Source organism: Sarcophilus harrisii, chromosome 2, assembly GCF_902635505.1.
Source record: "Sarcophilus harrisii chromosome 2, mSarHar1.11, whole genome shotgun sequence".
In the NCBI taxonomy this organism is placed as follows: Eukaryota; Metazoa; Chordata; class Mammalia; order Dasyuromorphia; family Dasyuridae; genus Sarcophilus; species Sarcophilus harrisii.
In genome coordinates, this window is record NC_045427.1 from 505,265,900 (window position 1) to 505,278,961 (window position 13,062).

Consider the following 13,062-nt stretch of genomic DNA (forward strand, 5'->3'; position numbering starts at 1 on the left):
AGGAATTGGGAGATGAAGGGGTGATAGGAAATTCAAATGTGTGAAGTTCATGAGTGGAATTAGCTTCCTTGGTGAAGAGGCTTCTGTGGTTTGGTAGAGAAAGTTTAGAAAGCACAGAATGCAACCAGGAGAGGAATGAAGTCATGGCTGGCATGGCTATGTGAAGTTACCAGAATTTTTTGAGGAATAGTGTCTTCACAATCCTGACATGGCTGTTGCCTTCCTGAAATTCCAACAGAGTATGGTTGCTAATTTTCTATAGATCCATAATTTTATTAATGTGTGCATTCCTTTTTTGCATACATGGCAACTCATTCAAATTTTCTTATCCTATATAAACCCTTTCCAACTACTTCCACAATGAACTGGAGGTATCCCTCTTGGTTTCCTTACGTTTCTGTGATTTCAATTCCATTTTAGGTCTTACTTTTACAGGTGTTACTATGTACCTACCCCATGCTCTATTATGCATATTAATGGTTGAGGAGTGAGACATGAGAGAGATAAAATCACATAAGACGATACAAAAGTCTCAAATGTATCAAAGCGTTATATGTCAAATACCAAGGAACATAAAAAAGTTTATTATATTTTAATAGAGAGGAAACACTGGATTATAGATGTGGGAATAATTTCTGAATCAGGTATCTGAGGAAACTAAGATCATTGACTCATTAAAGCAAATATCAAAATTTCTTTCAAATTAAAAAAAAATAAAATGAAAACATGGTATCCAACTGGGGCAATCCCACAATATGTTTTTACCTAAAAATTAGGAAAAAATAACAGATCAGATATCCATATTATTCTAATTTACCAACAAAGTTTAATGGATGCCAATTACTGTAAGGTAAAAACTGAAAAAACCAGAAACTGCCTTATCTAGGAAACTCTTCATGTGCTTACAAAGCAGTAAATATAGCCACTAAAGGCAATATCAGTTCAGAATATATACTTCATAAAATCTTATTGAGAGGGCTGCTAGGAGGTTATGAGTTATATTCCCTCATTAAACAGTGAGAACCCTGGGGAGAACCATACATTTGTGGAGCCCTGCAATAGAATCAACTTAGTCATATCAACTTGAGAATACTTAAGTTTGAAACTGGAAGGACAATGAATGGACCCCAAATTGGAAAAAATCTATGTATTTTTAGAACAAATTCTTTTCTATAAAATGAATGCTGATTCACTACGGTATTAAAGTAATTATCATATGCAGTTTTTTTCTCTCATCATTTCCCTTAGATATCTCAGTAAGTTATTTTTTAATGCTTTTAAATTTGTATTGCTCCTGACCATGAAGCATGATTCTTATCTCTTGGTAGAGAAATGACAGACTAAGGTACAGAAAGAGACATACTTTTTAAAATATATCCTGTGTATCATTTGTCTTTCTGGATTTTATTGTATTTATTTGTTACAAGAGGGAACTTCTGTGAAATGGGGAAGATGGAAAGAGTAGATGATAATAGTGGTGCAAAAAATAGAGCATAAATGAATCATTTAAGAATATACAGGAGAAAGTAAAAGAGGGTTTCCGAAGACACAGTTTGGTTATTACCATATTAAATTTAAAACAGAAAAACTGTATCTAATAGAAGTTCATAGTCTTACAAAAACTCTTCTGTTTTTCATTGTTTATTGAAGTATTTGTGTTTGCTGATATCTATCAGTTTAAGATGTATATGTAGGTAAACTCATCTACACATAAATGTATACATATATGTATGTGTAACATATATACATACACACATACTCACTCACACACAAACAAACAAAAGAGTGTGGTGTCTCCAATCCACATTTCTTAATGATTATCTGATGCATATTTAGCCTACTCTAAGACCTAGCCTAATCTAGACCTAGCCTACTCTAACTGCTTTTCTGAAAATGTTCTCCCTAACTGGCCTTTCTATTTCTTAAAATAGTATATTGAGAATTGGAATATTCAAGTTCAATGGCTTAGTTCCTCTGTTACTAAATTAAAAAAAAAAAAGATCTTTAGGAAAATATGGAGGTATGTTGCATATTAAGTTTGTTATCCTTCTACCAGTTTCATTTACTAATATTCTTTGGTTGATAAGTCTTACTTTGATCTTCTCTAAAGTTATCTGTAGAATTATGTGAAGTCTGAGCTAGCTTCCTGGAGATCTCAGGATCAGCCAGAGTCAGGATAAGCAAAAGTCCTTGGTCTTTAGGGGGAGAAGTGAATGAGACGGACAAAACCTCCAGGTATTTTGCCAAGAATCCCTTCTTGATTCTAGAGTCCAGAATCTCTACACTTTTCTCCTTCCTATCCTGTAGCCAAGTGAAGTTCTCTCACCTCTCTCACTCCACCCCCTAATCCTTACCTACAATTCTCTTAACCTCAAACATTGAGCCAGCATTAACTGAGAGAAGAGAAATTCCAAACATATGCTAATAAAGTTATTATCCAATAGGTAATTAGCCTTAAGTGCTTGGTTGTCTGATTCAAGCACACCTTTTAAGAGTTTCAGCCCTTTACAGAATTAATTTTGTTTCCCTTATTTTTCATAGTTTCTAGAGGGGATATTTTTCATCATGATTCTTTGAAATGCCTTAAATAAGTTTATATTTTATAGTATCTTCTAAACTGCCAAAGTCCCTGCCTCTATTACTCTCTAGCTTAAGGATCTTACAAACTTCTAAAAGGAAGAAGCACAAAGCACCAAGATGTGTTAGTACTATCATTGAGTACTAGAAATACTGACGTTTGCGGAAGATAACCAAAAAGTCTTAGGTACAGAAAATATGGAATGGTTTGAATAACAAAAGACATAGCAACATTTGCATTTTTGACAATATCTGAGCCCCCTTCTGTTTTGGAGACTTGTTTGTAACTAATGTTATAGTATCATAGCAGTGGAGCTGCTCTGACCTTAGGGGTCATTGAATCCAAGTTGCTCATTTTATAAATGAAAAATTCTAATGAGGAGTATCAAATGACTTTCTTAAGGTTGCTCAGGTGTTAGATCTGAGATGTGAGTGCAGTTCTCTCTTCGTAAATCCAATGCTCTTTTTATTCATTAATCTCTTTTACTCAGGGATTGTAAGATCTCAATATTTTAGACATAAATGGTGAATTGTCCAAATCTTAGCAGTTATTTAACTTTGAGGCTCACCATCATAGTGGTACAAAAAAATTCCAAAGTATTACTAATATTGAACAAGACACATGTCCTTACCAAAATTATTTGCCACTGTCATAAAGAATTCTCAATTCAGAATTTAAAAGAAGGTTTCTCTAAACTTAGTAGGATCTTTCCAGTTTTCCTGCTTTCTTATATTATACTGATCAGAACCATGCCCAAAACACTGCAGAGTCTTCTAAATGTGTTGTATTTATAATTCAAGAGTTCAGTCCAACTATCCAAATAATAAAAATCAAGTGGATAAAAATTACCTGTAACACAGGATGTAAAAATATAGCTAGCCTATCAATATGTTTTTAAACAAACAAACTGCAGTTAGAAATGAACTAAGGATGTGGGACATAATTAAATAAGTGTTATATTGCCTAACACTACAGTGCTTTTACTGACTCCAATCTTCTTCCTAAAATAAAAGACAATTTTTTAAAAAAAAAATCAATATTTTTCCAGGTATTCTTTCTGGCTACATGACATCAATTACCCATAGTCTCTGAATAATTAAAGTTGTGGGCCACTCAATAAGTTATGAAGAAGGGCATGATGGGTTAGTAGTACAGATGAGTTAGTGTACAGCATATCACCAATGAAGACTGTATAGAATAATATAAAGGATATCATTCAGGAAATGTATGAACAGAGGATAGATATAAAGGAAGGCATATAGAATGTTGTGATGCACTTATGGAATATTTTCAGTAATACAAGGAGGAGTCACGCAAAATGAATAGGCTTATATGAATTTTGATGTGAACCATTGGAAAGAATAGCTATTATGACATCCAAAGTCCATCTTGTACAAAGTGAAATCTCATCTTCTACCAAAAGTCTTTTCTTCTTTTGCTTGAGGCATGAATCTTTCCTCTGTTAATTATCTCCAACTGATCTAGTATCTTGTTTGTACAAAAGAACTAGGAAAATGGGTATAAATTTAAAAGAAGCAAATATATTCTTGATAGAAGGAAAAAAATTTCTTCATAGGCACACCAATTGAAATGAAATGAAATCTATAGTTAAAGAAATTTTAAGTGGAGATATTAAGGCACTATAAAAATTTGAGCTGTAGTTGCTGTCTTCCCATACTAGTGCTTGAATTAGAATGGATACCCAATCAACTTTTAGCTCTACTTCATCTCATAATTCCTTTGCTCAAATAATCCACTAGTTTCTGCCTTTCCTATAGCAGAGATTACAGAAATATGTCATGACATATAATTGCAATATTTTCAATAATTTCAAATTGTTTCCTGATGCTAAAAACCCATTTCTTTTTTAAATAAACTTTATTAATTCTAATGATAGCATGTGGATGTCAATTTTGAAACAACCAGATCTCTGATGAAATAACATCACAAATTAATGAAAGGACAGTGGAAAGATGCTTGGTGAGTTGTTGAGTATTTCCAGCAATAATTTGGGGGGATCAGGGTGTGGCTTAAAAGTTATTATTCGAAGGCAGGCATGATGAAAACAGATGTGTAATAGTCATGTAACAAAAGTAAGGAATAACATGGGCAATCTGAGCATTCTCCTAATATCCAGAAAATCAAAAAAGGCCCATAGGGAGGCATCTGCCATGCCTTCAGAGAATCTACTTCAGAGGATTCATGAAAGAAATGTATACACACTACAAAAAACAAGCTGACATGGATAAGTTTTGGGCTTCAGTGGAGAAGAATGTGCCCATGTCAGTGAGATCCTGAATCTATTTTTGTATCAAAATATATTTATTAAAAGTACCATTTATACAACTTTGAATGTTTTCCTCAGTCTAGAGACTTTCACTTATTCCCTCTGAGACCAGGAACTAATCCTCAAGGAATTGTAAACCTCTTGAGGTTTACAGTTACAAATATTCTTCTTCTTCTTTAAAAGTGTAATCTGCTTTTTTTTTTTTTTACTTTCCCCACTGCATTGTTTTTTTTTTTTAATGTATTAAATATTTTCCCATGTTACGTGTAAAAACAATTTTTAACATCTTTTCAAAACTGTGAGTTCTGGATTTTTCCTTTCCTCCCTTTCCATGCTTCCTCAGTGAGAATGCAAGCAATCCAATATAGGTTATACATGTGTAGTCATTCAAAATGTTTCTATGATAGTCTTATGAGAAAAAACATAGCCCATCCCCAAAAAACCCTTCAAGAAAAATAAAAAGTAAAAAATAAGTATGCATCAATCTGCATTCAGATATCATCAGTTCTTTCTCATGGTATGGATATTATTTTTCATCATAAGTCCTTCAAGATTATTTTTTTGAGTAGCTGAGAAGATTTATGTCATTCACAGATGGTCATTTTATAATATTACTGCTACTTTGTACACAGTACATTTTTTTAAAAATTATATTATAGCTTTTTTTTACTATATATATATATATATATATATATATATAGGTATTTTTTCAGCATTGACAATTGCAAAACCTTTTGTTCCAACTTTTCCCCTCCTTCCCTCTATCCCTTCCCCCAGATGGCAGGTTGACCAATACATGCTAAATATGTTGAAGTATAAGTTAAATACAATATATGTATACACATCCAAACAGTTATTTTGCTAATACATCTATATTAGCTCATGGAGGTCTTTCCAGGTTTTTCTGAGAGCATTCTGCTTATCATTTTTTTACAACACAATAATATTCCATCATAATCACATACTGTAATGGGCTGAAGCTGAGCAGATGCACTGAGGTCCTGTCAGAGCACTTATGGCTAATTACCAATTGGACAATACTCTATTAATATATGCCTGGAGAAACAATGGCCCTGCCCACTCTCTGTGCAAGTTTGATGTGTTGTATAGGAGATTGGGTGGAGAATTTGGTGCGTGGAATGTGAGAGCCAGAGGCACTGACAGCCGGATTCCTGTTGATTGCTCTCACTTCTTATCGCCATTCCCGGTCACCTCCACAAAGAATAAAGATCAAGGACGTTGCTTATCCTGACTCCTGCTGATTTTAAAATATCCTGGGTGTTAAATGCGGTCATCACAACATACTATAATTTATTCAGCCATTCCCCAATTGATGGACATTCACTCAATTTCCAATTCTTCCCCTCAAAAAAGAGCTGTTATAAATAATTTTTGTACAAATAGATTCTTTTCCTTTTTTGTTTTTTTAATTATTTAGGGATAGAATCATAATGGTGCTATTGTTGCATCAAAATATATAGTTGGCTTTATAACCCTTTTAGCGTAGTTTCAAATTGCTCTGCAGAATTGAATCAGTTCACAACTTCACCAACAATGCATTAATGTTTCATTTTTCCCACATTCTCTCCAACATTTTTCATTTTTTCTTTTCTTTCCTTTTAGACAATCTAATAAGTATATGGTGATACTTCAGAATTGTTTTAATTTCTCCAATCACTAGTGAGTTATAGCATTTTTAGGGCTATAAATATCTATGATTACTTCATCTGAAAACTGTTTTTGTGATCATTTATCAATTGGGGGAATGACTGTTATTTTTATAAATTTGACTCAGTTCTCTATGTATTTGAGAAATGAGATCTTTTATCAGAGAAACTTGCTTCAATTTTCCCTCAAATTACTCTTAATCACTGTATTTATCTTATTTTTTTCTCTTCTCTCTCTCCTTTTACCTTATCTCTCCTCAAAACTGTTTTGCTTCTATCTCCTCCCCCAATCTATTTTGTTTTTTGTAACCTCTCCATCTCATCTCCCTCCTATTATCCTGTAGAGTTCTATACCAATTGAGTATGTCTATTAGTCTTTTTTTGAGACAATTCTGATGAGAGTAAAATTCACTCACTACCTCTCTCCTTTCCCCCTCCAATGTAAAAGGTTTTTCTTACTTCTTTTATGTGTGACAACTTACCCCATTCTATCTCTCTCTTTCCTTTTCTCCAGCACATTCCTCTCTCATTCCTTAATTTTACTTTTTTAAAATATCCTTTCACATTCAACTAACACTTGTGCCCTTTTTCTATCTATATGTAAACCTATCTATCTATCTATCTATCTACTTATCTACTTATCTGTCTATTCCTACCTGCCTTAATAATGAGCAAGTTGTTGCAAGGGTGAATGTTGAAAACTATCTATGCATATTTTGAAAACAAAAAAGCTTTAATAAAAGAATAAAGAAAATTCTTATGAGTTATAATTATCATCTTCCCATGTAGAATATAAATAGTTTAACCTTACTAAGTTACTTATGAGTTCCCTTTTCTGTTCACCTTTTTAAGCTTCTATACATTTTTATCTTTGAAAGTCAAATTTTCTACAATTCTAGTCTTTTCATCAAAAAAAAAATTTATTTCATTGAATGTCCATTCCCCACTCTCCTAAGAATTATATTCAGTTTTACAGGGTAGGTGATTCTTGGATTCAAGCTCCTTTGCTCTCCAGAACATCAAATCCCAAGCCCTTGGATCCTTTAATGTAGAAGCTGCTAAATCTTGTGTCATCCTGACTGTGGCTCCATGATACTTGAATTGTTTCTTTTCAGCTATTTGAAATATTTTCTCCTTGACCTAGGAGCTCTGGAATTTATATTCTTGGGAGTTTTCATTTTTGGATCTCTTTCAGGAGGTGAACAGTATATCCTTTCAATTTCTATTTTACATTTTTGTTCTAGAATTTTCCCTGATAATTTCTTGAAAGATAATATTTGGGCTTTTTTTTTTTATCATGACTTTCAGATAGTCCAATAATTTTTAAATTATCTTCCCTGGATCTATTTTTCAAATGAGTTGTTTTATCAATGAAATATTTCACATTGCTTTCTATTTTTTCATTATTTTGGTTTTGTTTTATTATTTCTTCATTTCTCATAAAGTCATTAATTTCCATTTGCTCAATTCTAATTTTTATGGAATTATTTTCTTCAATGAATTTTTTATACCTTCTTTTCCATAAGTCCAATTCTACTTTTTTAAAGGAATTGCTTTCTTCCATGGATTTTGTTTCCATTTGGTCAGTGCTACTTTGTAAGGCATTCTCTTCACTGGCTTTTTGTACTTCCACCACCATTTGGCCTAATCAGTTTTTAAATATTTAATTTTTAATAATATTATATAATATATATGTAATAATTTGATTTTAATATATAACATTTCTTTAATATTTTGTGTGTCTCCTTTGCCAAACTGTTGACTTGTTTTTCATGAGTTTCTTGCATCACTTTCATTTCTCTTCCCAATTTTTCCTCTACTTCTCTTACTTGATTTTCAAAATCTTTTTTGAGTTCTTCCATGGCTAGAGACCAATTCATAGTTTTCTTTGAAGCTTTGGATGCAAGGGATTTGACTTTGTTATCTTCTGAGTGTGTATTTTGACCTTCCTTATCACCTTAGTAACTTACTATAGTCAGAGTCTTTTTCTATTGATTGCTCATTGTCCCATTTTAATACTTGACTTTTAACTCTCTGTTAAAGGTAGAGCTGTGCTTCCAAGGTGGAGGGTGCACTTCTCAAATCTCAAGGTTGCAGCTATTTTCAGAAATAATTCTTCCAAATTGATATGATATAAGGAGAGTTGTTTACTCTTCTCCTAGCCTGTGCTCTACCTGTGAATGACCAGAAGCACTCTTTTCTGCTCTGGGACTGTGAGAAGGATCCCTGCTCCACTTTAGTCCCAAGTTCTGGTGTGCTAGTGCCTCTCTCACCCTGGAACTGCTGCTGGGAACTCAGACTTTGATTCATGTATGAGCCAAGCAACAGAGTCCTACCTCAGTGACAGCAAAGAAATACCTGCAATTTCCTTATGACTAGTGGTCCTACTTCTTTATCATCTGTGGGCTGAGAGATACAAAAGCTGCCATCACCCCTGCTGATTCAGTGGCTCCCAAAGCCTGCTCCTGATTTGCTGAATCTGAGGCTATACTGTCACTGCCTGTGTTGGACTGTGCTCCATTTTCACCCAGGTGCAACAAACCTTTCCTGTTCACATTCTACATTGTATTTGGCATCTGTGGGGTGAGTTTGAGAAAACCCACCAATGCCACTGATTAGGTAACCCCAAGACCTTTTCCTGATTTGCTGGGGCCAGGGCTATCCTGGGTAACCTGCACTTGACTGTCTTCCCCTCTCACCCTGATATGAGAGAATTTTTCTGCCAGACTTTCAAGTTTTTCTGGACTGGAAAATTGTTTTACTTAATCTTTTTGTGGATTCTAATGCTCTGAAATTTGTGTTGTCATTATTTACAATTGTTTGGGGGAATTTGGGAGAGCTCTAATGAATCCCTGCCTTTACTCCACCATCTTGGCTCTGCCTCTATAGGCACTTTCTGTCTTCAGTGCCTACCATAAACATCCTAGTAAGTGATTCTGACTTTCTTTAACTAGCCTCTGTTGGAAAAACTATCTTTGAGCAGTAAGGTAGAGATTCTCATATGCCCAAGAACTTCCCTCAGTGCTTTTTGCTCAGTTCCTATTTGTATGCATTTCCCTGGTACCTTTTGGGAAGCTGTGATCTTAACCAGTGAGTTACAGGGACTCATATAAATTATGCTCTATTGATCTTAAGATCAAGCTGATCCTGTCCATCAAAAACATTCCTAAATTTCCTAGCCATAAAAAAAATTCTTCTAGAGTGATAGTTTCTCCTGAACTTAGGTGATGCAGTGGATACAGATGCTAGTCCTGGAGTCAGGAAAATCTGAATTTAAAAGCAGCCTCAAATGCTTATTAGCTATATAAATCTAGACAAATCACTTAAATTCTGTTTGCCTCAGTCTCCTTATCTGTAAAATGGGAATAATAATAATACCTACTTCCTAGAGTTGCTGTGAGAACTAAATGAGCTAATAATTATAAAGTATTTAGTACAGTGACTGGAATATAGTAAGCCTTATACAAATGCTAGCTATTTTTCTTAAGAATCACTCTCTCTCAGATAGCCTGGAGTTGTGTAAACTATGTGCCAGATAGTGTCAGATAGGGGAAGGGAAACTGTGACCCAATAAGATTTGAAGATTCAAGAAAACTAAATGAAATTATTAAGGGAGAAATTTGGCTTAATGGACCAAAGTGATACTTGTTAAAAATAAAATCCAACAAATGATATAATTATTATTAAATTATTAATTCATAAGTTATGAAAATAGCAGTTAGTACTTTAAATACATTAATTAATGCATTCATGATATTTACCCTCTATAATGAATCCTGATGAATGAATAATACTGAAGTTTCAATTCTATTATTATCCCATTTTATAAACAAGGAAACTGAAACTGAGAGAAGCTGAATGACTTACCCCATCTCACTTAGCCTGAAAGTATCCTAGACAGGATTTGAATTCGGGTATTCCTGATGCCAGATCCAATATTCTATGCTTTGTACTACCTAACTATGTAGTTGCAAGTTGCAAGTATATTTTAAAAAATAGTATGGGTAATTCATGTAGCCTTTCCATGGTACTATCAGAAGTGCTGCAATTCATTGCTGGTATCAGATAATAGGTTGAAATCAGAAAGGGTCATAAAAAGTGACTTTATCAACTTCTTAAACTAAACACACCCACACTTACCCACCCACCCATACATATACATTTCAACACCAATCAAGTATCAATTGCTTTTTCCATTTCTACTAAAGCAAAGTTGAAGATATTTTTATATAGGCATCTTGGTTAGATTATAAGGCATATATGGCTATTATAATTCATCCTAAGGAGATAAAACTTTTATGGAAAGTGTTAAACAGAGTAATTGATTTCATGGCACTGTTATAAATTTGTGACCATCTAAATAAGCTCAGTGCAGAGTTTCTCATTAATAGCAAGAAGTTTAGTTTTAATGCATTCATGATGTTTACCCTCTATAATGAATCTTTCTTCCATTTGACTGATGAATGAATGAATGAAAAATATAGGCAGTTAACATGTAAAAAGTACTATTCTAAATGCCAGAGACATATATGCATATACATACATATTTATATATGCCTATGTACATATAAACATACAACCTAAACACACATGCATATATATGTATATATAAAAATATACATAAATGTATAGATGTATACACATTTACCCCTATATCTGTATGTGAATACATATGTGTGCATGCAGATATAACACACATCATATATGTATGTATCATAATAGCCACATGGGTTGTTTGCCATGTACACATATATGATATTTCAGATCTACCTATACCTATATCACACATGCACACACAATATATAAGTATATGTGTATTGTAAATGTATATGTATAGACAGCCCCTGCTTTCGAAGAGCTCACATCTCGCTCATATCCAATAGTGGCAAAATCTTTGACAAGCATGCATTTCCCAATTTTATCTCTCGATTGATATTAACAATCAGAATTATTGAACAAAGTTGATAGAGCCTAAGGAGAAGCAGCTGTGTGCCTGATTCAGAAGGCTCACAACTGTCTGTACTTAGTAATTATCCCCTTTGGGATATAAAAAAGCTGTCAGCCTATTCTCCTGATTCTGGTAATAGGTAGAGGAGACATGACTACAGGAACTAGATCCCCTGGGGAGATAGAGTATCAAGTTAGTCATTGAGTTGTTGCTGAGAAAGTAACAGTAACTGTTCCCTGAAAGTTTATGTCATGATGGGAATTTCTGGGGGGACGTGTAGATCCCAGGAACTTAAATGTTGTGTTGGGTATTCATCTGCCATAATCTTGTAGGGGTCCGTGGGTCTAGTTTCCTGAAGGGTGAGCATTGCTTCTTAGGGCAAGCTTTGATGTAAGAAGCATAAATAGAGCATGATCGCAGGCTGGATGAGTATAGCAGCTGAGACTAAGTGTGTAATGGTTCTTGGGACTTTCCTATAGGATGATTTTTTGCTTTGGGGCACAATGATGAGAAGCCTAGACTGCTATTATTTTAAATGGTGTCATTTTGAACCTCTCTAATCTCCACAAAAGAAAAGAAAGCACCCAATGTTGGAAAAGGAGAAAACCTAGGTAGACTGAAATCCATAGGTCAAATTATGAGTGAGTGGAACTCTATCAATAACTATCTTTGTGGTTTCTATCTATAAAGGAATTTTATTTGATCATAATATATGCATGGAAGTATGGAGTAGGAGTGCTTATTGAAGAAGAGTTTTTAAGGTTACTTTGCTCTATCAAGTCATATATATGCATGTTGTTGTTGTTGTTGTTTTTCTGGTGGGGGGGTAAAGTGAGGGGTTAGTAACTAAATAATTATATATACATTGAAATCCTGTCTCCTCAAGTTTTAAAGTCAATTGTGAGTTTATGAAGATCTCATATAGTTTAGAAAATCATCTTCAAAAACTTGCCTCCATCTATGATTGCAATTGTGAATTTTATGGGTGACCATTCCTGTATTTGTAGGAGCTGAAGCCCCAAGGGAGATGGTTTTGTTTTGTTGCTACTTTTCTTACAAGGCCATTTCAGTAACTGCTTTTATATTGAACTAATTGAAAGAATCATAAAACTAGAGTTAACAGGAAGACAGAAAAGCTGATGTCCTTCATTTTACACAGGATAAAACTAAGGCTCAGGGAATTTATGAGATGTTTATAGAAACAGGTAAAAAGTATCAAAGCCAGGATCTGAGCTCCAAGACTAGGGCTCTTTCCATTGTATCAAGCTGTTCTTGTTGTATCATCTGGCTATTGAAATGCAAATGAAGTCATTTCTGTAATAAAACTAGTATGCTTCTCTCCCAACTCCTTCTCCTCCCCGCACCCCCCCGCAAGACTCCCACAAACTTGTCTGGACAAAACCACACAATAAAAACCATAGAACCTATAAGGAAAAAGGAGTCAGGTATACAATGCAAAAAAAAAAAACTTCATCAATGAGTAACACTTAAAAATATCTTAGAAGTTAAAAATATCATAATTTCATATTCATATTAAATGATTAAGAAATTCATAAATATTATACTAAATAATGGCTATGTG